Source organism: Nannospalax galili, unplaced genomic scaffold (genome assembly GCF_000622305.1).
Source record: "Nannospalax galili isolate Female #2095 unplaced genomic scaffold, S.galili_v1.0 scaffold2019, whole genome shotgun sequence".
Taxonomy (NCBI): domain Eukaryota; kingdom Metazoa; phylum Chordata; class Mammalia; order Rodentia; family Spalacidae; genus Nannospalax; species Nannospalax galili.
The window spans coordinates 845,057-871,860 of record NW_008342625.1 but is presented as its reverse complement, the minus strand read 5'-3'; the positions used below and the strand labels follow the sequence as shown (position 1 = coordinate 871,860).

At 46.3% G+C, this 26,804-nt stretch overlaps 1 non-coding gene and 1 pseudogene across 1 annotated transcript; one reads left to right on the top strand and one right to left on the bottom strand.

The window, feature by feature from the left end:
* Positions 1-15,533: 15,533 nt before the first annotated feature.
* On the bottom strand, positions 15,534-15,607 carry LOC115071333. The gene has a single exon (XR_003850421.1). It is a non-coding gene; the product is annotated as a small nucleolar RNA SNORD99 (small nucleolar RNA).
* A 3,410-nt stretch (positions 15,608-19,017) lies between these two features.
* LOC103738580 lies at positions 19,018-24,619 on the top strand (annotated as a pseudogene).
* Positions 24,620-26,804: the final 2,185 nt, after the last annotated feature.

Sequence of the window (26,804 nt, the reverse complement as noted above, 5' to 3'; positions counted from 1 at the left end):
TCTCCCCTTGTGCCTGTCTGTCTGTGCCCAAATTTCCCTGTTTTATAAGGACACTGGTTGTCATAGTTAGCTCCAAGGATCAACTTGACATAAACCTAAAGTCACCTGGGAAGAGGGAACCTTAGCTGAGGAATTTCCTCCATCAGATTGGCCTATGGCCTTGTCTGTGAGACATTTTCTTAATTACTAATTGATGTAGGAAGGCACTGCCACCCCTGAGCAGGTGAGCCTGGGCTATAGAACAATGCTAGCTAAGGTCGGGTGAGGTGGTGGATACCTTCAGTTCCAGCACTCGGGAGGTGGAGGCAGGCAGATCTCTTGTGAGTTTGAGGCCAGCCTGGTCTACATAGAGTTCCAAGCCAGCCGGAACTACATTGTGAGATGATCCTGCCTATAAAAACATTAAGAGCCGGGTGTGGTGGTGCAGGCCTTTGATCCCAGCACTCGGGAGGCAGAGGCAGGCAGATCTCTGTGAGTTCAAGGCCAGCCTGGTCTACATAGTGAATTCCAGGACAGCTGGGGCTACAGGGAGACCCTATCTCAAAAAGACCCCCCCCCCAAAATTAAAATGCTAGCTGAGCATGATGAGCCAGGGAGCAAGCTAATAAGCAGCTTTCCTCCACCGACTCTGCTTCAATTCCTGCCTCCAGGTTCCTTCCTTGGCTTCCCTCAATGGTGGACTATAACCCATAAGCCAAAATAAACCCTTTCCTCTGCCAAGTGACTTTTGGTCAGAGTTTTATCAAAGCAACAGAGAAGCAAACCAGAACCTGGATTAGGACCCACCCTAAAGCTCTCGTTATATCTGCAGCAATCCTATTTTCAAATAAATAAGGAACTGGAAGGTTCACCACCAACAGTGAACTTCCAAAGCAGAGGTCCTGGCTCTCTAGGTTATAAGGACACTATACCAGCTCCAGTAGCTAGTGCCAGGCACATAGCAAGAGGCCCAGTGACTGGCGATCAGGTGCTCGACAGATGGGAGGATACTGGATAGACAGAGCCATAAGCAGTCTGTTTTGTGCATGTGCATGTATCTACACATGTGTGGAAGTCAGAGATGACATGGTGTACCTTTTTTCAGTCACTCTCCACTTTAAGTTTTGTTTGGTTGTGGATTTTTGAGACAGAGTCTCACTATGTACCCTAGCTGGAGCTCACTATGTAGACAAGGCTGACCCAGATCTCACAGAGATCCACCTACCTCAGCTGGGATTAAAGGCATGTGCCCCATGCTCCACCTTATTTCAGTTTTTATTTTTAATTATGCGTGTATGTCTCTGTTTGGGGGGTGCGGTGTGGTTATGTGCACATGAGTCTAGTGACTGCAGAGGCCAGAAGAGGGTGTTGGATTCCCTGGAGCTAGAATTACAGGAAGATGTGAGCTGCCCTGTGTGGGTGTTGGGATCTAAACCTGGGTTACTTAGAAGTTTTTAATTAAGTGTTCCTAACTGCTAAGCCCCTCACCATCTTATTTTTTGAGAAAGTTCACTCACTGAACTTGGCGTTCACTGATTGAGCTCCACTGGCTGGCCAGCAGGCACCTGGGATCCTCCTGTCTCTGCCTCCCCGGCACTGAGGTTATAGGTATATGCTGTCAAACACAGCTTTTTATGTGGGTGCTGAGGACTCAAGCTCAGGTCCTCATGCTTGTGCAAGAAGCACTTTACTGACTAAGGCATCGCCCCAACCTTCAGTACTTTGTGTTTGAAGGGATCATCCTGAACGAGAGCGATAATGAGCTCGGTGGTCCAGAGTGACCAGAGAAGACTTCCTGGAGAGGAGGAATTTTAAATGTGCTTTGACCAAATGGAAGGATTGAGAGTCCCATCCCACCATGACAAAGATAGCCTATGCAAGCTTGGGTTCGAGGGCCAGGTCTCGCCTAGACTGCTCCAGCCTTGGGTTTCTTTTCCTTTTTTTCTTTTTTTGGTCTTTTTTCCCTGTAGCCCCAGCTGGCCTGGAACTCGCTATGTAAACCAGGCTGGCCTCGAACTCACAGAGATCCGCCTGCCTCTGCCTCCTGAGTGCTGGGATTAAGGCATGTGCCACCAGGCCCAGCCTGTTCTAGCCTTGTTTTTAAATGAGTAAGTCAAGTCAGAAGAGCTGTCTGTTTACAAATTGAGTCCCTCCACCTCACCTGTTCCCGCTGTCCTCACATAAGTACCCTATGGGATCTGCATATACAAACCTCTCCTCTGTCTCTCTCATTACCAGTGTTGGGAACGGAACCCAGAGCCTCATCCATAATAGCCAACACCCTACCACTGAGCAACTCCACACCCCTCAAGCCTCTTCCTGCACCTTAAACTGACAGAGTCCTCTCCTGCTGTGGCTCTGGGTCCTGCCTGTCTTTCAGCTTGGACTGTTTTCTACACACACACACACACACACACACACACACACACACACCACATACACCTTGCCAATGAGAACAGATAGAGGATTCTGGTCAGGCTTTCCAGGGACTCATGCATGCCTGTGTGAGTCGGGCTGCACTGTCGGCTTTACCTGAGGCCTCTCTTGCTCACAGCACCTTTCCTCCATAGATAGTTTCCCAGGCCTGTTCCCTAGCTAAGGAATCATCTGGGACCACAAGGCTGATAGAAGCAGTGATGGCCCCAGGGATGCCATGCACACACATCTATGCACACACCTTTGCACACATGCATATGCACACATGCATACACACACAGGACAGAAGTGCTAGCTGCTGCCCACCCCTTTCCCAGTAAAGCACAGATGACTATGTCCTATCAAATTCCCACTGTATCCCCAACTTGCAGACACCAGCCTCCTAACAGACCCTTTTTCCAGCAACCAAGAGATTGGGTAGCTTCCTGGTCCCAGCCCTGGGTCCTCAACCCCAATCTCTCCCCTCTTCTTCGTTAATAATACAGCCTCCCCTTTCAGCAGTGCCCCTCCCCCAACACAGGGCTTGAGCTCCCTGCCTGGCTTTACCCTCCAGCTGATGGAGACAGCGCAAGCCGTAAATTGGGAACAACTGGAAAATGTAAGCAACTTGAAATAATTAACTGCAGAAGCAAAAGAGCCAGAAGAGGCTGAGCCATCTCTCCAGCTAGGAGAGAGAGAGAGAGAGAGAGAGAGAGAGAGAGAGAGAGAGAGAGAGAGAGAGAGGGAGAGGGAGGGAGAGAGAGGAGAGAGAGAAGAGAGAGACTAAGCTGACCCCAAACTTACTATGTAGTTAAGGATTACCTTGAACATTTTGGGGGGGGTTGAGACAGGGTCCCCCTGTAGCCCCAACTGACCTGGAACTTGCTATGTAGACTGTGCTGGCCTTGATTTCACAGAGATTGACCTGCCTCTGCCTCCCAAGTGCTGGGATTAAAGGTGTGTGCCACCATACAAGGTGATTGAACTTTTTTTGAATGAATGTTTTGTCTGCGTGCATATAAGTGAACCCATGCATGCAGTGCCTGCAGAGGTCAGAAGAGGGCGTCAGATCCCCATGGAACTGGAGATTTATGATACAGATGGTTGTTAGCCACCATGTGGGAACTGGGAACTGAACCTGGGTCCTCTGCAAGAACAGCCAGTGCTGCTGAGCCATCTCTGCAGCCCCAGCCTTGAGCTTCTGATCCTCCTGCCTCCATCTTCTGAGTGCTGGCATTCCCCACTCTAATATCTGATCTAAAGAGGAAAGAGAAGAGAGTTGTTCAGGGACACTGAAGCTCCTCTCAGAGAGTGTCATCTTGGTGTTGAAAGGTGCATCCTGTGACCCTCTCTGGTGAGTAAGTGTGCCTTTCATGACATCCACTCTGCTGTTTCCTAACCCCCAAGTCCCTTCTCAGTGCAGCAAGGTAGTCTTGGCATTTCAGTTTAATTCAGGAAAGGTCACCTATGGGGCCATGTGTTGTATCACCAGTGGTCAAGGCAGCTTTAACCCTTTCCGTTGAAACAATAACTCTAATATTTCCACTGGTGGATTTCTTTGGGAGAGACTGGCCAACATTTGCTTTCCTTTAATCCCAGCACTCGGGAGGCAGAGGCAGGCAGATCTCTGTGAGTTCAAGGCCAACCTGGTCTACATAGTGAGTTCTAGGCCAGTTGGGGCTACAGGAAGACCCTCTCAAAAAGTCCAAAAAAAATTTTTTTTTAAATGTGTGTGAGTGTTTTGCCTGCATGTATGTAAGTGCACTCGTGTCATGCAATGCCCACAGAGATCAGAAGAGAGCATCAGATCCCCTGGAACTGGAGTTATAGATGGATGTGGGTGCTGGGAATCGAACCCAGGTCCTCTGCAAGAGCAGCCAGTGTTCTTAACCACTGAGCTATCTCTCCAGCCCCTGATTTCCTATTTTCAATGCTGAGAGCCTTGGGAACAATGCTGAGTGCTCTACCACAGAGCTGCACACTCAGTTGGCAAACATTTTCTGTGTAATGCCAGAGAGTAAATGTCTTAGACTCTGCAGTGACCTGTCTCTGCCCCAACTGCTCAGTTCTGTGATTAGAATGTCAAAGCGGTCACAGGCAATGCACAAACGTTCCAGTGAGATTTTTCCTTACAGGTTCTGACATTTGAGTTTCTTACAGTTTTCATGTGTCATGAAGAATGATCTTTGGGGGGATTTTTCAGCTACATAAAACAAGTAAAAAAAATATTCTTAGGGGCTGGGGAGATGGCTCATGGGTAAAGTACTTGCTACAGAGACGTGAGAACCTGAGTTTGACTTCCAGCACCCAGGTGAAAGAGCCAGACAGCAGCACTGGGGCGGCTGAGACAGGCGGATTCTTGGGGCTCAGTGGTAAGCCAGCCTAGCTGAATTGGTGAGCCCCAGGTTACCCTGTCTCATAAAACTAAGGTGGGCATCTCCTGAGAAACAACATGTGAGGTAGTCCTCCAGGCCTACACACACACACAAAACTCCATGCTTAGGAGGCTAGGGATGTAGCTGAATATGGTGATGCATACCTGTAATTCTAGTGTTTGAGTGACTGAGACAAGAGGGTGAAAAGTTCAAGGTCAGCCTGGGTAACACAGGAATTCCCTCCCTACCCCAACCAAATTAAATAAAAATGATGATAGACTCATAGGAAGTCCCCCCCCCACCAAAAAAGCATAAAGTCTTGTGAAAGAGCCAGGTTTGGTGGTGCATGTCTGTAATCCCAGCACTTGGAAGGTGGAGGTACAAGGACCAGGAGTTCAGTACCAGTCTCAGCTACCTGAGACCCTGACTCTAAACAAGATAAGAAAATAAGTGGGCTGGAGGTGGTAGCTTACTTGGTAGAGTGTTTGCCTCGCATGCACAAAGCCCTGGGTTCAATCCCCAACATTGTATAAATCAGGCATGATGGTGCACACCTGTAATCCCAACACTTGGGAGGCAGAGGCAGGAGGATCAGGAAATCAAGGTTATCCTTTAGCTACATAGAGAGTTTGAAACCAAATTGGCGAACTTTTCATCTGTCTTCTCCCAGTAGTAACATCTTTTTTTTTTAAACTATTTTTAAAAAAAATTTTTTTTTTTGGTCTTTTTGAGACAGGGTCTTCCTGTAGCCCCAGCTGTCCTGGAACTCACTATGTAGACCAGGCTGGCCTTGAACTCACAGAGATCTTCCTGCGTCGGCCTCCCGAGTGCTGGGATTAAAGGCGTGCCCCCACCACGACCGGCTAAAATATTTTATTCATTATTTTTATTTTATGTGTATGAGTGTATCACCTGTATGTATGTGAGTGCACCCATGTTGTGCAATGCCTCGGAGGTCAGAAGAAGGCTTCAGATTCCCCTGGAATTGGAATTAAGGACGGTTTGTAGCCACCATGTGGGTGTTGGGAATTGAACCCTGGTCCTCTGCAAGAGCAGTCAGTGCTCTTAACCACTGAGCCATCTCTCCAGCCCCAGTAGTAACATCTTTTATAAAATACTGTGCAGCAGCCATTGAGATTGCTCATCAGTAAAGGTGTTTGCCACCAAGCCTGACAACCTGAGTCCAACACCCAGAACCTACACAAAGGTGGAGGAGTGAAAACTGACTCCACAAAGTTGTCTTCTGACCTCCACACATGTGCCGTTGCCCACGCACGTTTGTACTCACACACATCACAAATGCAATAATAAAAAATACAACTTAAGGGGCTGGAGAGATGGCTCAGCAGTTAAGAACACTGGTTGTTCTTGCAGAAGACCCCGGTTTGAATCCCAGCACCCACATGGCAGCCAACAACTCTCTGTAACTCCAGTCCCAGGGGATTCGACAGCCTTTTCTGACCTCTGTGGGCATTGCACAACACAGGTGCACCTACCTACATGCAGGCAATACATGCACATACATAAAATAAAAATAATAAATAAATTTTTAAAAAAATACAATTTAAGCCAGGCGTGGTGGCACACGCCTTTAATCCCAGCACTTGGGAGGCAGAGGCAGGCGGATCTTTGTGAGTTCAAGGCCAGCCTGGTCTACATAGTGAGTTCCAGGACAGCTGGGGCTACAAGGAGACCCTGTCTCAAAAAGACAAAAAAAAATTAAAAATATAGCCCCCCCCCCAAAATATATATAGGCCACACCCGGCATGGTGGTGCACATCTTTAATCCTGGCACTCTGGAGGCAGAGGCAGGTGGATCTCTGAGGCCAGCTGGGGCTACAGGGAGACCCTGTCTCAAAGAAACAAGAAAAAGAAGAAAAAAAAAGCTATTCAGCAAGTTGAGCAGAGAATAGAGTGGAGGAGGACTGAAATGAAAGTTGGGAGTCCACGGGCTGGAGAGATGGCTCAGGGGTTAAGAACACTGGTTGTTCTTGCAGAAGACCTGGGTTCGAATCCCAGCACCCACATGGCAGCTAACAACTATCTGTAACTCCAGTCCCAGAGGATCCGACAGCCTCTTCTGACCTCCGTGGGCATTGCACAACATGGGTGCACTTACCTAGGTGCAGGCAATACACGAATACACAGAAAATAAAAATAATAATAATAAATAAAATTTAAAAAAAGAAAGTTGGGAGTCCAGTCAGCAGGTGGAGGATATACCCAGGGCGGCAAGGAACCTGGGCCTGGACCCTACGCACCATGTTCACTTCTTTCCAGAGCACTAGAGGGCGTGTGCAGACTCAAGCAAGTTGTTTCTTGCTACAGTTTTAAGGTATGACCACCAGGTGGTGCAAAAACACTAAGGAATTAGCCCCGGGTTACCATCCTGGCCCTCTGAAGGAAAGACCCAGAGGGGCTGGCAGGCGCCTGTCCCCCCCCCCCCATTAGATGTATGTTAGAAGATAGGGAGGACTCTTAAGGAATATAGAGTGGGTGCCTCAAAATGTGGATTCCAGTCCCTCCACCATAGTATCCCCACTTGGGCAAGTTATTTTCCCTTTCTGAACCCCAATAGTGACAAGAACAGAGTGACAACAGTCCTGGACCAGGCCCCTCATGGCCTTCACTTTAGACGGCAGCTGTGCAATAGACTCAGAACTCAGTGTTTTGGGGACCTGAGTTTAATCCCCACTCCAACCTCTAAGTGACTATATGACGTAGGTAAGGGAACGCCACCTTGCTGAGCTGCAGTTTCCAATGTTGTTGGAATGGGAACTCATGTCTGTTGCATGATTTGACTTTTGTTTGTTTGTATTTCAGGGTTTTTTAAAAATATTTTATTCATTGTTTTTATTTTATGTGTATGCGTGTATTGCCTGCATGTAGGTAAGTGCACCCGTGTCATGCAATGCCCACAGAGGGCAGAAGAGACTGTCAGATCCCCTGGAACTGGGGTTACGGACAGTTGTTAGTTGCCATGTGGATGCTGGGATTCGAATCTGGGTCTTCTGCAAGAACAACCAGGGTTCTTAACCACTGAGCCATCTCTCCATCCTGTATTTTGTTGTTGTTTTTTTAATATTTTATTTTATGTGTATGAGTGTATTGCATGCATGTATGTGAGTGCACCCATGTCATGCAATGCTGCGGAGGTCAGAGGAGGGCTTCGGATTCCCCTGGAACTGGAGTTAAGGACGGTTCGTAGCCGCCATGTGGGTGCTGGGAATCAAACCCTCGTCCTCTGCAAGAGCAGTCAGTGCTCTTAACTGCTGAGCTATCTCTCCAGCTCCGTCGTTTTTTTTTTTTTTAAACAGAGTCTCACCATGTATCCTTGGCTGACCTGGAACTCACTATATAAACCAGGCTGGCCTCAAACTCACAGAGATCCACCTGCCTCTGCCTCCCAAGAGCTGGGCTTAAAAGGCATTGTGCCACCACGCCCAGCCTATGATTGTAAATTTTAAATGAATACAGTCTGTGTGTATTCGGCACAGATGTAGCATGTAGTGATTGCTCAAAACCAGGGTATGGTGGCTCATACCTGTAATCCCAGTACTCAGGCTGGGAAGATTTGTTATGAGCTTCAGGCTAACCTGAGCTACATAGTAAGCGCCATCAGACAAACAGGACTATAATGTGAGACCCTGCCTCAAACAAGCCCCCATCCAAGTTACTCCATATTTTTATTATTAATAGAAATTTAACTCATTAAGCATTTACTAAATTTCTTAGACTGGAAATCTGATGATGGTTCTTTTGAGACTTTCAGGAAGATTTCCTCCTTGAGTTTAATCCACACTCCCAAACTTCCCTTCTTTCCTTTGGCTCTTTTGAAACAGGGTCTCATGTAGGCCAGGATGGCCTCAGTCTCACTAAGTAGCTGAGGATGACCTTGAACTCTTGATCTCCTGCCTCCAACTCTCAAATGGTAGGATTTCCAGGTATGTACTGCCACACCCAGATATCTTTTTTACAGTTACTTATTTACTTTGTGAGCGGTATGTCTCTGTATGCTATGGTATATGTATGTGGAGACCAGAGGACAACTTTCAGAAGTTGAGTCTCTCCTTCCATTATGTGGGTTCTTGGAACTGAACTCAGATTGTCAGGCTTAGCAGCAAACCTTTACCCAAATGACCATCCCAAAGGCTCCTGTTTTTTAAATTTATTTATGCATATGAGTGTTTTGCCTGCATGTATGTAAGTGTATCCGTGTTGTGCAACCCTTGGAGGCAGGAAGAGGGTATTGTTGGGTCCCCTGGAACTGGAGATGATTGATAGCCACTGTGTGGGTGCCAAGAACTGAACCCCTGTCCTCTGCAAGAGCAGCCAGTGTTCTTAACCACTCTTAACCACTGAACCATTACCATTGAGCCATCTCCACATCTCCAGGCCTTTTTTTTTTTTTTTTGTCTCACTGTGTAGCTGTGGCTGATCTGGAATTTGCTATATAAATCAGACTGACCTTGAACTCAGAGATCAGCCTGCCTCTACCTCCCAAGTGCTTGGATTAAAGGCATGTACCACCACACTCAGCATAGGCGTGTGTTGTTTTTTATTTTATTTTTTTTTTATTTTTTATTTTTTATTTTTTTGGTCTTTTTGAGACAGGGTCTCCCTTTAGCCCCAGCTGTCCTAGAACTCACTATGTAGACCAGGCTGGCCTTGAACTCACAGCAATCCACCTGCCTCTGCCTCCTGAGTGCTGGGATTAAAGGTGTACGCCACCACACCTGGCTGATTTGTTTTTTTAAAGACAGGGTCTCACTATTAGCCCTGGCTGGCCTAGAACTTGCTGCGTCATAGATCATGCTAGCCTCAAACTGAGATCCATCTGTTTCTACCTCCCTCCAAATGCTGGGATTAAAGGCATGGACCATTTTTTTTGTCTTGGTCTTTTTGAGGTAGGGTTTCCCTGTAGCCTCAGCTAGCCTGGGCTATATAGACTAGGCTGGCCTTGAACTCACAGATATCCACCTGCCTCTGCCTCTCGAGTGCTAGGATTAAAGGCATGCGCCACCACATCTGGAAACCACTATTTTTCAAAAAACAGAATAACTTTTACTTACTATTTGACAATTTCATACATGTAAACAACATATCTGATCATACCACCCCAGCTCTCCCTCCAACTTCCCCCAAGTACCCCAGCACCACCTCTCCCCTCATGTCCTCTACTTGCCTCTCCTTTTTTCTCCCCTTTCCTTTCCTTTTTTTTTTTTTTTTTCATAACCCAGCGAATCCAATTAGCACTGTCTGTTGGAATGCTGACCGATCTTGTTACCTCAAACTTGTGCAGGTGATCAGAGATCAGTGTTGCAGTGAGCTCATGAGTGCAAAGGCCCATGTCATGCCGGGCGTGGTGGCGCACGCCTTTAATCCCAGTACTTGGGAGGCAGAGGCAGGTGGATCTCTGTGAGTTCAAGGCCGGCCTGGTCTACATAGTGAGTTCCAGGCCAGCTGAGGCTACAGGGAGACTCTGTCTCAAAAAGACCAAAAAAAAAAAAGCTCATGACATGTCCAGAATGGTTTGATTGATATTGACTGACCGACTGACTGACTGATTGATTGATTGATTGATTGATTGATTGATTGATTGAGATAGGGTCTTGTTATGTAGCCCAGGCTGACCTTGAACTAACAATCCTCCTGTCTCAGATCCCTTGCCCCACTCCATGGGTGCTGGGATTACAGATATATGCTTCTACACCTAGCAATTTTCCCTTTCCTGAGGCTCAGTTTCTCCAGTAGAAAAACAGGAGGTTGGAAGTGAGTGGCACTCAGCAGCCCCCGTCCAGTGCTGGCATTCCCAGTTGCCTCTCTCTTCCCTCCCTCCCTCCCTCCTTCCCTCCCTCCCTCCATTTCTTTCTTTATCCATCGTTTATTCATTCCTTCAACAAGTATTTATTACTTTATTCCAGGTGCAGGAAACAAACCAGATGCACACCCAAACATGTCAATCACGGGAGACCGCCTGTGGGAAGGGTGTTTATTCAGAAATTTTCTTTGCCCTTTCCTCCAGCAATCAATCTTGCAGGTTATTTCATGTTTGGAATAGGGAATAATTGTACCAAGAGTTTATTTCCGTGCATCTCTGGGTGGCTGTACACACACACACACACACACACATTTATATATAACATTTGCAGCAGCGTTGTCATAAGAACCAGTTTTTGGTGTTTCTGGGCAGGAGGGATGCCTGTGAGTGGAGTTTTTATGGAACACCCCCTCATGCCCTTTTGTGTGGTGTGAAATCCTGCGGGGGGGGTGGCCTCAAGCTTTTGTCGGCCCTTTCGATCATGGCTGTTGATTTTTCCTCACTGATCTCATCAGATATGAGTGAATGGTACTGAGGGACTGAGAGGTTGAGTGCCAAGCTCAGTGACTGGTGGACAAGATCCTCTGGGACGTTTGCCACTAGGACGTTGGCCAACCTAGTGGCGTGACACTTGGCCTTTTTGTCCTTTGCAATCCTCAATCTAAAAATACTGAAGGATTTGCGGAAGAGTTGGCTGAAAAGACACAAAACAACCAAGGAAAGTATTTTCAGAAATGACAGCTAGAGTAGCCACTTTTGAACTTGGTGTGCAGGGTCAGTATGGTGAAGGGGCAGAATGCCAGAGGGCGAAGCAGAGAATTGCTAATCCCTGAGCGTCTATTGTGAGCCTGCCCCTGGGTGGAGCCTGTGAACATGTAATCCTCAAGTCAGCTCTGTGAGGTAGATATCAGCGATCCCAGGATACAGAGAAGAAAGTAGACAGCTAGGTGGGAAGTGAAGGAAGGTTAGGCCTGACTCCAGAGCCCAGGCTTTGCTCACAGTGCTAGTTGGTTTACTGTTGCTGTAATTGAATACCACAGACTGGATAATTTATATTTTACAAAAGCAATTTAGATCTACAGGCTGGGAAATACAAGAGCATGGTGCTGGCATCTAGTCAGGCCTTCTTTTTTGTTGTTGTTTTGGTTTTTGGTTTTTTGTATTTTTGAGACAGGGTCTCCCTGTAGCCCCAGCTGGCCTGGAACTCGCTATGTAGACCAGGCTAGTCTCAAACTCACAGAGATACACCTGCCTCTGCCTCCCAAGTACTGGGATAAAGGTGTGTGCCACCACGCCCAGCTTTGTTGTTTTTTTGAGACAGATTTTCACTGTGTAGCCCTGGCTAGCCTAGACCTTGCTATATGTTAACCAGGCTGGCCTCAAACTCATGGAGATTCACCTGCCTCTGCATTCCCAGTGTTGAGATTAAAGGTATGTGTGACCGTGCTTGGCTCTAGTCAGTCCTTCCCCCCCTTCCTCCTCCTCCTCCTTCCTTTTCTTCTTAGCACTGAACTTAGGGCTTCAGGCTTGCTAGGCAAATACCCTGCCACTGAGCTCTATCCCAAGTCCTCTTTTTAACATTTTCTTTCTTTCTTTTTAATATTTTATTTATTTAATAAATAGCCCTGGCTGACCTGGATTCACTATGTAGACCAGGCTGGCCTCGAACTCACAGAGATCCGCCTGCCTCTGCCTCCCGAGTGCTGGGACTAAAGGCGTGCGCCACCACTCCTGGCTTTATTTATTATTTTTATGTTATGAGTGTATTGCCTGCATGTATATGAGTGCGCCCATGTTGTGCAATGCCTTGGAGGTCAGAAGAGGGCTTCAGATTCCCCTGGAACTGTTAAGGACAGTTCATAGCCACCATGTGGGTGCTGGGAATCGAACCTGGGTCCTCTGCAAGAGCAGTCAGTGCTCTTAACCACTGAGCCATCTCTCCATCCCCTTAACATTTTCTTTTATTTTTTTATCTTTGGGTTTTGGGGTGCTTTATTTTGTTTTGTATCATTTTGTTTTGAGACAGAGTCTCCCTATAGCCCCAGCTAGCCTGGAACTTGCTAGGTAGATCAGGCTGGCCTCAATCCCACAAGGATCTGCTTGCCTCTGCCTCCTGAGTGTTGGGATCAAAAGCATGAGCCACCCCCCACAACTCTCCACCCCTCACCCCTTTACATTTTATCTTGAGACAGAGTCTCAGTAAGTAACCCAGGGGGTCCTTGAACTCAGTCTTAGCCCAGACAGACCTTGAACTTGAAATCCTTCTGCCTCAGCCTTTCAAATAGCTGGGATTTATAGGTTTAGCCACCAGGCCCAGCTGCTGACCTAACAAAGTAAAGGGCATCAATGGTAGGGCAGAGGAAGCCTGCTGGTTGAGTTTCTCTTCCTCACTGTGTCTCTCTTTCTCTTCTTTTTGTAAAGATTTGTTTTATTTTTCATTATGTATATGTATGTGTGCATACATGTGCAGGTGAGTGCCTGAAGAGGCTAGGATGGGGCATTGGTTCCCTGGGGCTAGAATTATAGGCAGTTGTGAGCTGTCTTATGTGGGAGCTGAGAACTAAACTCGTCTCCACTGCAAGAGCAGTACATACTTCTAACTGCTGAGCCATCTCTTCAGACCCTCTTTTCCCCTTCTTTTTAAAAATTTTATTTATTTTGGGCTGGAGAGATGGTTCCGTGGTTAAGAGCAGAGGCTGCTCTTGCAGAGGACCTAGGTTTGGTTCCCAGCACCCACGTGGTGGTTAACAACCGTCTGTAAGTCGCTGGGGATTCCACACCCTCTTCTGTACTTCTCGGGCATTGCAGGACACAAGTGCACGTACATATATGCACATAAAATAAAAACAATAAAGAAAATATATTTTTATATTTTATTTTATTTATTTTTATTTTTTATGTGTATGAGCGTATTGCCTGTATGAATAAAAGTGCACCTGTGTCGTGCTGTGCCTATAGAGGTCAGAAGAGGGTGTCAGATTCCCCTGGAGCTGGAGTTACAGACAGTTGTTAGCTGCTATGTGGGTGCTGGGACTCAAACCTGAGTTCTTTGCAAGAGTAACCAGTGCTCTTAACTGCTGAGCCAATTCTCCAGCACTAAAATATTTTTTAAATAAATAATTTTTTATGTATGTAACTGTACCACATGTGTGCAATGCACACAGATTCCAGAAGAGGGCATCAGATCTCCTAGACCTGGAGTTAGGGATGGTCATTAGCCATGTTGAGATGACTCAACAGTTAAAAGCACTGGGTGCTCTTATAGAGGACCTGGGTTTAGTTCATAGCACCCACATGGTGGCTCTGTCTATAATTCTAGTTCCAGGGGATCTGATGCCTTCTTCTGGTCTCCATAGACATTAGGCATGCACAAGGTGCACAAGGTACACATACAAATATACAGGCAAAACACTCATACACATAAAATAATTTTTTTTTTTGGTCTTTTTGAGACAGGGTCTCCCTTTAGCCCCAACTGGCCTGGAACTCACTCTGTAGACCAGGCTGGCCTTGAACTCACAGAGATCCACGTGCCTCTGCCTCCCAAGTGCTGGGATTAAAGGCATGTGCCACCACGCCCGGCATAAAATAAATCTTTAAGAAGCTTAAGTTTGAGGCTGGGCATGGTGGCACTAATCCCAGTACTCAGGAGGTAGAGGCAGGTGGATTTCTAGAGTGAGTTCAAGGCCAGCCTGGTCTGGTCTACATAGTGAGTTCCAGGCCAGCTGGGGCTTCAGGGAGACCCTGTCTCAAAAGACCAGAAAAAGAAAAGATGTTTGAGGTCATGGTGGCGCACGCCTATAGTCCCAGCACTTGGGAAGCAGAGGCAGTTGGATCTCTGTGAATTCAACACCAGCCTGGTCTACATAGTGAGCTCCAGGCTAGCTGGGGCTACAGGGAGACCCTGTTTCAAAAGTAAAAAAATAAAAATAAAAAGACGAAAAAAAATTTTAAGTTCAGAGTTAGAGAGATGGCTCAGTAGTTAAGAGCACTGGCTGCTCTTGCAGAGGACCCAGGTTTGGTTCCTACCACCCACATGGTAACTCTAGTTCCAGGGAATCTGACAGTTTATTCTGGCCTCCTCGGGCACCAGGCATGAACATGGTGCACTTACATACATGCAGGCAAAATATTCATATACATAAAAATAAATAAAATCTTTTTAGAATGTATTATGGGTTTAGAATGTATTATGAAGGCTCAGGGGTTAGGAGCCCTGGTTGTTCTTCCAGAAGACCCAGGTTCAGTTCCCAACACCCATATGTCAGCTAACAATCATCCGTAACTCCAGTTCCAGAAGATCCAATGTCCTCTTCTAGCTTCCACGGGCATTGTAGGCATGAGTGCACTTACATAACCGCAGGTAAAACACTCAGACACATAAAATAAAAATAAATAAATAAGGGACTGGAGAGATGGCTCAGCTGCTCTTGCAGAAGACCCGGGTTTGATTCCCAGCACCCACATGCCAGCTAACGGCTAACAACCGTAAGTAACTCCAGTTCAAGGGGAATCCAAGGTCCTCTTCTGACCTCCTAGGGCATTGCACAACATGAGTGCACTTACACAGATGCAGGCAATACACTCATACACATAAAATAATTAATAAAACATTAAAATAATAAGTAAATAGAAATATTTACTTATTTATTTTAGGGTTTTCTGAGACAAAGTCTCCCTGTAGCCCCAGTTGTCCTGGAATTCACTATGTAGACCAGGCTGGCCTCAATCTCAGAGAGATTCACCTGCCTCGACCTCCCAAATGCTGGGATCAAAGATGTGTGCCACCATGCCTGGCTTAAAAAAAAAAAATCTTTTCATATCTCTGTGAGATCAAGGCCACCCTGGTCTACATAATAGGTTCCAGGCCAGCTGGGGCTACAAGGAGATCCTGTCTCAACAACAACAACAACAACAAAAAAAAAAAATCGTTTTTTTTTAAAAGCTGGTCTCAGTCCCATATCTGAATTTCTGATCCATAGATGTCCACTCAGATTAGGTTTCATCCGGGACCAACAAAAATCTTTTTAAAAAAGTTTACAGTCATCCTCAGCTACATAAGGCATTCAAGGCCAGCCTGAGCTAGAGACTACATATATATACGTATTTATATTTATATATATACATTTTTTTTGGCCTTTTTGAAACAGGGTCTCCCTGTAGCCCCAGCTTTCCTGGAACTCACTATGTAGACCAGGCTGGCCTTGAACTCACAGAGATCCGCCTGCCTCTGCTGGGATTAAAGGCGTGCATGGCTTTATTTTTTAATATAAATATAACACTGTGATGCAAGTTGTGACTTTCATCCCAAAGCCAATCCCAACCTCATAAAAGAGACAAGCTAATTTATTGAGTGCTTACTATGTGCCATGCACCAGGCTGTGTAAATCCCTTATTAATACAGTGCAATAGAATCACAAGAAAATAACATCCTAACACAAGAGAAGCTGAGAGGGAAACAGATGAACCTAAGTGAGGAGGAGAAGAGCTAAGCAAAGTCTGTCCCATAAGATGATACCTGAGTTATTTTGCTGGTTGGTCAGCTGGTTGGTTGGTTTCAGGCAGGTTCCTACTATGTGGCTCTGATGGGCCTGGAACTTGCTGGTAGCCCAAGCTGACCTCAAACTCTTAGCATTCCTTCTTCCTCAGCCTCTCAATGCTGAGATTACTGGGATGTGCCACTATACTTGGCTCTAAGCTGGGTTTTAAAGGATAAATAGGGCCTTGCAGATACTCCAGGAATGGGAGATAGTCCAGGTAGGAGGAAAGAATGCATGGAAAGTCTCAGACCAATGAAAGTGGGTGTTCAGGGTGTGGTAGGGAGGGGGTAGGAACTGAAGACGGACAAGTGCCCGGCTGAGGTGCCTGGACTCTTCCAGTACCACTCCGCCTACATAAACACTGAGAACAAAGCAAATCATGCAATGAGGTAGAGAGAGAGACAGAGAGAGACACAGAGAGAGGAGAGACAGAGGGTGAGACTCTCAAATTTGGGAAACCAAAAAATATGTTCATCTGCATATTTCATTCTAACTGCTATTTTCATCCTCTTGCTGGTGGGAAAGGCAGAACACAGCAACATCTTGGCCTCTTTCCAGTTGTCAGGAGTGTGTTAGGCCAGGCCAGCTCCCACAGAGCTCACTGGAGGCCGCCTGGTACACAGCACCAGCTGTGAGCATCTGGAAATCCAGCTTCCACCTCTAGTCACTAGATATAGTCAGATTAGAGTCCAGGATTTTCCCAAGGCAGCAAGCTTGGCAGGATACTGAAATGGCCTCAGGCTTTCTAAGCAAGGTGGGTGGGTGGCAGGAAGGCTGGCCACCTGCGGTACGGGGTACAAGGACATGGTTTCTAGAGTCAAGGTGGGATGTATGGGTCTTTGTGGGAAGTGCCCTAGCTTAGAAACTCTAGAGACCTTTCCCTGGGCCTGGTTCAGTGGAAGTGCAGTTGGAGTGTGGAGTCCTGCTGAGAGAGCCTTGCACAGCAAAGCCATGGGTTGCCTTGTCCCAGGCAGTCTAGTGACTGCCACCTGAATATGTTGGGCAATTTGCTAGACAAGGAAGAAGGAAGTCCCTGCTGTGGTTTATCTCCTACATCCAATCATTAATTCTATCACATGCCTTTAATCCCAGCCCTCCAGAGGCAGTGGCAGGCAGATCTCTATGAGATCAAGCCAGCCTGGTGGTATACACAGTGAATTTCAGGTGGGCTGAGACTAGGGAGACCCTGTCAAAATAAAAACCAAACACTCTTTTACTTTATGTATGTATGAATTTATATATTTGTTAAGTGATCTTTTTAAAAATATTTTATCTATTATCTTTATTTTATGTGTATGAGTGTTTTGCCTGCATGCATGTAAATGTATCACATGTGTACGGTGCCTGAAAAGGCCAGAAGAGGGTGTTAGATCCCCTGGAACTGGAGTTATAGATGGTTGTTAGCTGCCATATAGGTGCTAGAAATCAAACCCGGGTCCTCTGGAAGGTGTTCTTAACTGCCGAGTCATCTCTCCAGCCCCTACTACTGAGCCATCTAGATGGCCCCTAGTTTGTGTTGATTTTTGTTGTGTTTTTTTCAGTGTTAGTTGCTTTGATCAAAGAGTCACCCAAATGGTTGGTTTCTGCTTATTGGCTATTCAAGAATAGCTCTAGGAAGTAGAAACCATTCATTTCTTTAAAACTTGGTTTTGTAGCTGAGGAAATGGAGGCACAGTGGCTCAAAGACATAGTTGAAAGTGGCAGAGCTAGAAAGAACTTAGGATTTATTTGTGTTTTATGTTTGCCTGTATGTATGTATGTGTACCACGTGAGTGGCTGCTACCCTTTGGGGTCAGAAGAGGGTATTGGATCCCCTGGAACTTGAGTTACGAACAGTTGTGAGCTGCCGTGTGGTGCTAGGAACCAAACCCAGGTCCTCCACTAAGTAGCAAGTATTCCTAACCACTGAACCATCTCTTCAGCCCTAAAAAAACCCAATTTTTTAAAGGGCTTGGGGTTGGGGATTTAGCTCAGTGGTAGAGCACTTGCCTAGCAAGCGCAAGGCCCTGGGTTTGGTCCTCAGCTCTGAAAAAAAAAGCAAGGGCTGGGGATATAGTTCAGTTAATATTGTGCTTTCCTAGGATGAATGAGGCGCTGGATTTGAAGCTCAGCACTGCAAAACAAGAAAGGAGAAAAGTAACCATGCCAGATGTGGTAGCACAGGCCTGCCCTGTAATCCCAGCACTCAGGAAGCAGGGGATGAAGGGTTAGTGTTTAAGGCCTGCTTGAGCTATAGGTCAGTTGGGACTATACAGCAAAACCCTCTCAAAAAGCAAAATCTCAACATTATTAATGATTAGGGAAATGCAAACCAAAGCCACACAAACAAAACAAAACATTTTACACCCATTAAAATGACTAGTTTAGAAATGGGAAAAAAAAAAGAGAAAAGAATGAACAAGCTTGGCTCTGGGAAAACTGGACCTGGGCTGCAGAGACAGCCCAGTGGGTAAAGTGCTTGCACTTCAGATCCCCAGCACTCAGGTAAACACGGCCCACTGTCATCTCAGCGCTTGGGAGGCACAGATGGGAGATGGCAGGTGCTGGCTGGCTAGCTAGAACTGAATGAGCAGGCTTCAAGAGACAGACACTGCTTCAGTACATCAGGTGAAGAATGCCTGAGGAACACTCATCATTAACCTTGCTCCACCCTCATGCCCCTCCATGTGCACACACACACGTGTGCTCCCACACATAGGAACACACACACACACACACACACACACACACACACACATCATAGAGAAGCTGCAACATGGCAGCTTCTTCAGAGAATAGGGAAGGAGCTAAGTTCAAGGAGGTGCCACCAGGCCCTAGGCTTTGTGGATGGTTTCTACGGACAGATCCCTTTATCCTTAGCACGGACCTCTTATCTTCACATCGCCCAATGGTCCAGAGAAGTTAGGAAACTGGCTAAAGGTTGACCCACTAATCTGTAAGGCTAGAATGCAGATCTGTCTTAAAATGTATAACCTTTAGGGTTGGGGATATAGCTCAGTAATAGAGGGCATGTTTAGCACATGAGAGGCTCTCTCACTTCTAGCATGCGAAGAAAAAATTTAAAACCTTTGAACAGAGGGAATTGGAGAGATGGCTCCATGGTTAAGAGCACTGGCTACTCTTGCAAAAGACCTGGGTTCAATTCCTAGCACCCATGGTGGCTAAAAACCCTCCATAACTCCAGCTCCAGGGGATCTGAAGCCCTCTTCTGACCTCCTCAGGCATTGCATGATACAGGTGCACCTACACACATGCAGGCAATACACTCATACACATAAAATAGGACAGCCATTGTAGTACATTGAGCTCCATAGAGACGGCGCCAGGGTAAGTGAGAGCGGGACAGGCACTGGACGACTCTGTGCCTCTCTGAGGAAAACAACTAAACGTGGGCGAAGAAGATCCTAAGAAGCCGAGAGGCACAAAGCCATCATGTGCGTGCTTTGTGCAAACGGGCCGAAGGAGCACAAGGAGAAACACTCTGATGCTTCCGTCAACTTTTCAGAGTTTTCCAAGAAGTGCTCAGCGAGGTGAAAGACCATGTCTGCTAAAGAAAAAGGAAAGTGAGGTTGGAGAGATGGCTCAGCGGTTAAGAGCACTGACTGCTCTTGCAGAGGACCCAGGTTCAATTCCCAGCACCCACATGGCGGCTACAGACCATCCTTAACTCCAGTTCCAGGGGAATCCGAAGCCCTCTCTGACTTCCGAGGCATTGCACGACACGGTGCACTCACATATATGCAGGCAATACACTCATACACATAAAATAAAAATAATAGAAGAAAAAAGAAAAAGTTTGAAGACATGGCAAAGGCAGACGGCATGTGATAAAATCGAAAACCTGTAACCCTCCCAAAGGGGAAACAAAAAAGTTCAAAGATCCCAACGCTCCCAAGAGGCCTCCTTCAGTGCTCTTCTTCTGTTCTGAGTATCACCCCCAAATCAAAGAAGAACATCCTGGCTTATCTGTTGGTGATATTGCGAAGGAACTGGGAGAGATGTGGGACAACCCTGCTGCAGATGACAAGCAGCCGTAGGAGAAGAAGGCCGCCACGCTGAAGGAGGAATACCAAAAGGATATTGCTGCCTGCAGAGCTAAAGGAAAACCCGGTGCTGCAAAAACAGTTGTCCAGGCTGAAGAGAGCAAGAGAGAGAGAAGAGGAGGAAGAGGATGAAGGCGAAGGTGCTAGTGATGATGTTTGTTCCAGTGCAGTGTTTTTCTTCTCTGTATTTAACCTCCCTGTACACCACTCACTCCTTTTAAAGAAAAAAATTGAAATGTAAGACTCTGTAAGATTTGTTTTTAAACTGTACAGGGTCTTTTGTGTGTAGTTAGCACATTACCGAATGTGTCTTTTAAAGAATTTTTTTTATTATTTTTATTTTATGTGTGTGTGTATTGCCTGCATGTAGGTTCAGTGCAACCGTGTCGGGCACTGCCCAAGGAAGTCAGAAGAGGCTGTCGGATCCCCTGGACTGGAATTACGGACAGTTGTTAGCTGCCATGTGGGTGCTGGGATTCGAACCCAGGTCTTCTGCAAGAACAGCCAGTGTTCTTAACCATGGAGCCATCTCTCCAGCCCAGAATGTATCTTTAGATAGCCCTGTCCTGTCGTATTTTCAATAGACACTAACCTTACCTGGACAGTATGGGGGCTGTAAATTGGCATGGGAATTTAAAGCAGGTTCTTGTTGGTGCACAACACAAATTAGTTTTCTGTGGGGACGGTAGCTTTTTACATCTTCAGCTGTCTCTGATGCACCTCACACGAAAATAATTGTTCTGTCAACTGAATACCACTCTGTAATTGAAAAAAAAATTGCCACTGTTTTGTTGACATTCTGAATACTTCTAAGTAAATACCTTTTTTTCTGAGGCCTGGGGAAGGGTCTGATGGCTCCTCTGAACCTGTGCAGTGTAGGAGATGGTCTAACATGTGTCTGTGACATTGGACTTTCACTACTTCCATCTACATCCGTTTGTATCTTTACTCCTCTTCCTCTCTCTCTCTCTCTCTCTCTCTCTCTCTCTCTCTCTTTCTTCTTTGGATAACAAAGCCTTGGAGCTGGATAAGAGCACATTGCCCTCTTCTGGCCTCCATGGGAACTACACCACACACATGCACGCACGCATGCACACATGCACACATGCACACCAGTACACATACATACAGGCAACACACACATATAAAATAAAAATAAATGGCCAGGCATGGTGGCACACACCTTTAATCCCAGCACTCCAGAGGCAGAGGTAGGTGGACCTCTGTCAGAGGCTAGTCTTATCTTCTACATTGAGAGTTCTAGACCAGCCAGGGCAACAAAGTGAAAGCCTATCTCAAAAAAAAAAAATCTTAAAAGAGAGCTAAGCCAGGTGTGGTGGTGCATACCTTTAATGCCAGTACTCTGGAGGTAGAGGCAGGTGGATCTCTCTGAGATCAAGGCCAGTGTGGTTTACATAATGAGTTCCAGGCCAGCTGTCTCCCAAATGCTGGGACTAAAGGTGTGCACCACAATACCTGGATCTATATTTATTATCATTATTATTATTATTATTATTATTATTATTATTATTTTGTCTTTTTGAGACAGGGTAGCCCCAGTTGGCCTGGAACTCCCTCCGTAGATCAGGTAAGCCTCAAACCCACAGAGATTGCCTACTTCTGCCTCCCAAGTGTTGGGACTAAAGGCATGTTCCACCATGCCTGGCTTCTTTCTAAATCATAATCATATAGGATATATTATTAAAGGAACACTAGCAATCAATTTTTAAGCAATGATCTCAGATAAGGAGGGAAGGGTATACAAGGAACCTAGGGGATAAGGGGAAAGAAGGAGCTCAAGAGAGGTAGGACCGTAGGAGAAGGGTATTTAAGTGTGTGTGTTTGTATGTATGTATGTGTGTGTGTGTGTGTATGTGTGTGTGTGTGTGTGTGTGTGTGTGTGTGTGCATGTGAATACAAGTACCTGTGGAGGCCAGAGGAGTCAGATCTCCCTAGAGTTGGAATTACAGGTAGCTGTTAAGTCACCCAGTGTGGGAGTTGGGAACTGAACTTGGGTCCTCTGGAAGAACAGCAAGTCATTCTTAACCAGTGAGTCCTCTTTGGCCCTCTTTTATTTATTTATTTATTCATTTATACTTTTTATTTTTTTGGTCTTTTTGAGACAGGGTCTCCCTGTAACTCCAGCTGTCCTGGAACTCACTGTGTAGACCAGGTTGGCCTTGAACTCACCAAGATCCGCCTGCCTCTGCCTTCCGAGTGCTGGAATTAAAGGTGTGCACCACCATGCCCGGTCTTTCTATTTATTTTTATTATATGTATGAGTGTTTTGCCTGCATGATGTAAGTGTACCTCGTGCATGCAATGCCTGTAAAGACACTGGATCCTTTGGAAGTAGAGTTATAGATGGTTAGCCACTATATGGGTGCTGGGAACTGAACCGAGTTCCTTTGTAAGAACAACAAGTGCTCTTAACCACTGAGCCATCGCTCTAGCCCCCTGTTTCTTGTTGCTGTTGTTGGTTTATTTTGTTTTGGGGGGCGTCTTTTTGAGTCAGGGTCTCCCTGTATCCTCGGCTGGTGTTTGTTTTTTTGAGACAGGGTCTCACTGTGTAGCTCTGACTGGTCTGGAACTTATTATGTAGAACAGGCTGAACTCAAAGAGATTTGCCTGTCTCTGCCTCCAGAGTGCTAAGACTAAACACATGAGCCACCACGGCCTGCTTTTCTTTTTTTTTTTTTTTTTTTTTTCTTTTCTTTTTTTTTGAGACAGTCTTATGTAGTCCCCCTGGAGCTCACTGTACAGCTGAGGACCACCCTGAACTCCTGATCCTCTTGCCTTTACTTCCCAAAGACTAAATTTTGTATCCTTTTGGCCTCCCATCTCTACACCTTATTTGCTGAGAATCTAGTCTTGGGCTACCAAGGTTCACACAGGCAAGACCTTGGTATGTCTCAGACTGGAGTACCTCATTACATACAAACCTTTCAGTGGCTAAGGAAGATGGCATATCTTGGCATTAATGTGGCTGGCTTTTATGTTAAAAGGCCAGCTCCTCCAGGAAAAAAATGAAGAAGTCACATAGTTCCAGTTTGCCAATGGTTTTGAGAGTTCTTTGTGGGTTTTTGTTTAACATTATTTAGTTTTATTTATTTACTTATTTATTATTTTTTGTTTTGTCTTTTTTTTTTTTTGAAGCAAGGTCTCTCTTTAGCCCCAGCTGTCCTGGAACTCACTATGTAGACCAGGCTGGCCTGAACTCACAGAGGTCTGCCTGCCTCTGCCTCCCGAGTGCTGGGACTACGGGCATGCACCACCACACCCAGCTATTTCTTTATTTTTGATCTTTTTGAGACAGGGTTGCCTGTAGCCCAACTGGCCTGGAACTCACTATGTAAAACCAGGCTGGCCTTAAACTCACAGAGATCCACCTGCCTCTGCCTCCCAAGTTCTGGGACTAAAGGCATGTGCCACAACAGCCAGCTTTATTTATTTATTTATTTATTTATTTAATTTATTTACTTATTTATTTATTTATTATTTGGTCTTTTTGAAGCAGGGTCTCCCTGTAGCCCCAGCTTTCCTGGAACTCACTATGTAGACAAGGCTGGCCTGAACTCACAGAGATCCGCCTGCCTCTGCCTCCCAAGTGCTGGGACTACAGGCGTGCCCCACCATGCCCAGCCCAGCTTTATTATTTTTATTTTACATGTATGAATGTATTGCCTGCACTTGTGTCGTGCAGTGCCCACAGAGGTCAGAAGAGGTTGTTGGAGCCCCTGGAACTGGAGTTATGGACAGTTGTTAGCTGTCATGTGGGATGCTGGGAATCATACTGGGGTCCTCTGAAGAGCCTCTTAGTGCTCTTAACCACTGAGCCATTTCTCCAGCCCAAGAGTTGTTTGTTTTGTAAAGACTATGTCATCAGGACCCCATAAACCAAACCTTATGGACATTACTTAAGAAATTAAGCTGAGCCGGGCATAGTGGCACATGCCTTTAGTCCCAGCACTTGGGAGGCAGAGGCAGGCGAATCTCTGAGAGTTTGAGGCCAGCCTGGTCTACCTAGTGAGTTCCAGGACAGCTTGGGCTACAGGGAGACCCTGTCTCAAAAAAGGAAAAAAAAAAAAAAAAAAAGAAATTAAGCTGGAGTTGAGTGTGATGGCACACACCTTTAGTCTCAGCACTCGGGAGGCAGAGGCAAACAGATCTCTGTGAGATTGAGGCCAGCCTGGTCTATAAGTAAGTTCCAGACCAGCCAGAGCTACATAGTGAGATCCTGTCCCAAAATTGCCAGCTGAGGCTACAGGGAAACCCTGACTCAAAAATCCCTAAACAAACAGACAAAACACAAGAAGTTAAGCTGGGGGCTAAAGAGGTGGTTCAGCAGTTAGGCACACTTGCTGCTGCTGTGCAGGACCAGCTTCTGTTCCCAGCACCCATGCTGCAGCTCCCAACTATGTGCAGCTCCAGTTCCAGGATATCTGACATACTCTGCAGGCACCACACACTCAGGTGGTACACATACATATATGCAAATAAAACATTCATACACATAATTTGTTGTTGTTCCTCTGCTTCCTGACTGCTGGGATTAAGGGTGGTGTGCACCACTATGCTTGGCCCCACATAATTTTTTTTTTGTCTTTTTGAGACAGGGTCTTCCTGTAGCCACAGCTATCTTGGAATTCACTATGTAGAGCAGGCTGGCCTTGAACTCACAAATATCTGCCTGCCTCTGCCTCTTGAGTGCTAGGACTAAAGGTGTGATCCACCACGCCCAACAATTTATTTTTTGAAGCAAGGCTGGAGCTAGGGATAGTGGTACACACCTGAAATCCCAGCACTCTGGAGGCTGAGGGAAAGGGCACTGAAAGCCTAAGGCCAGCCTGGGCCACATAGTGAGACCCAATGAGGGTGGGGGAACCGTGAGGAGGGAGAGCTCCTGGGCAAAAGCAAAGGGTTGAGTAAATATAAAGATCAGACATTGGATCCCAAACACCCATGTAAAAGTCCAGTCTGTAACCCCAGAGCTGGGAGTGGGGAGGTGGAAGCAGGCCGATCCTAGGGACTTGCTGCTTTAGCTTAAATGGTGAGCTCCGAGTTCACTGAGAGACCCTGTCTCCAAAACTAAGGTGGAAAGCAATAGAAGATACTTGATGTTGACCCCTGGCCTCCACATGGACATGGGCGAATGCATCTGTGTGCCCGTGCGTGCCCACGCACATACACATACACCCCAAAAAAGGGGAAAGAAGGAAATTAGGCCAGGCATGGTGGTACATGCTCATAATCCTAGCATTTAGGAGATTGAGGCATGAGGATCACAAATTTGTGGCCAGCCTCAGCTACATAGTGAGACGACCTGAAATAAACATAAAGAAAAAGCAGAGGTAGGTGTGGCAGCTGAGGCCTGTAACCCCAGTTCTTCAAAGAGTGGGGCAGGAGGATAATCTTGAGTTTGAGATCAGACTGGGCTATGTAGGGAATTTCACACTGGCTTGAACTACAGAGTAAGACCCTGTTTTAAAATACTGAAAAGGAATGGAGAAAGGAAAATTAGAGCTGGGGCTGTAGATTGGTGGTAGAGAATTTGTCTGGTATGCATGAGGCCCTGCATCGCCAGCACTGGGGAGGAGGGTAGGAAAGAGGAGGGAAAGAGTGAAAGACTCGATCTATGGGCTGGCTATGGAGGTGTACCTATAGGCCTAGCTGCTTGGAAGGCTGAGACAAAAGGATTGCTGGACTCCAGGAGTTTGGGACCAGCTTGAAAGAAAGGAAATTGTGGGGTCCTCTTTTCCTCCTGAGCCCAATGTCAGTTTATTCAAAGCAATGTCCCTAATAAATCACCTAGATTGCTAAACTGAGCATTCTTGTCTTTTTGCTCCTCTGCCATACAAGGTCTTTGCCACAGCTTTGGTAGGTTCTGGGAATAGCTGCCAAAGAGCCAACACTACTTTTGGGCATGAGTTTTGCCTGTTCTAGTGTATGCTGACCTTGTGAGGTGGGAAGGCAACCTGGGCTCTGTGTTGCCCAGGACTCCTCAGAGTAACACCAAATCCTCTGGCAATTCACAGTTATTAAGTCCTTTAAATTTCATTTCCCATTTGAGTGCTGGTAGATCTGAGGGACTTTGTTTTTTTGGTTTTTTTTTTTTTTGGTCTTTTTGAGAAAGGGTCTCCCTGTAGCCCCAACTGGCCTGGAACTGGCTATGCAGACCAGGCTGGCCTTGAACTCACAGAGATCCCCTTGTCTCTGCCTCCCAAGTGCTGGGACTAAAGGCATGTGCCTTTAGTGGGGATTTAAAAAAAATTTATTATTATTATTATTTGGTCTTTTTGAGACAGGGTCTCCCTGTAGCCCCAGCTGTCCTGGAACTCACTATGTAGACCAGGCTGGCCTTGAACTCACAGAGATCCACCTGTTTCTGCCTCCTGAGTGCTGGGATTAAAGGCATGTGCCACCCCGCCTGGCAAAATTTATTATTTTTATTTTATGTGTATGAGTGTATTGCCTGCATATAGGTAAGTGCACCCATGTCGTGCAATGCCCACGGAAGACAGAAGAGAACATCAGATCCCCTGGAACTGGAGTTACAGTTGTTAGCTGCCATGTGGGTGCTGGAATTTGAACCCGGGTCTTCTGCAAGAACCAGTGTTCTTAACTACTGAGC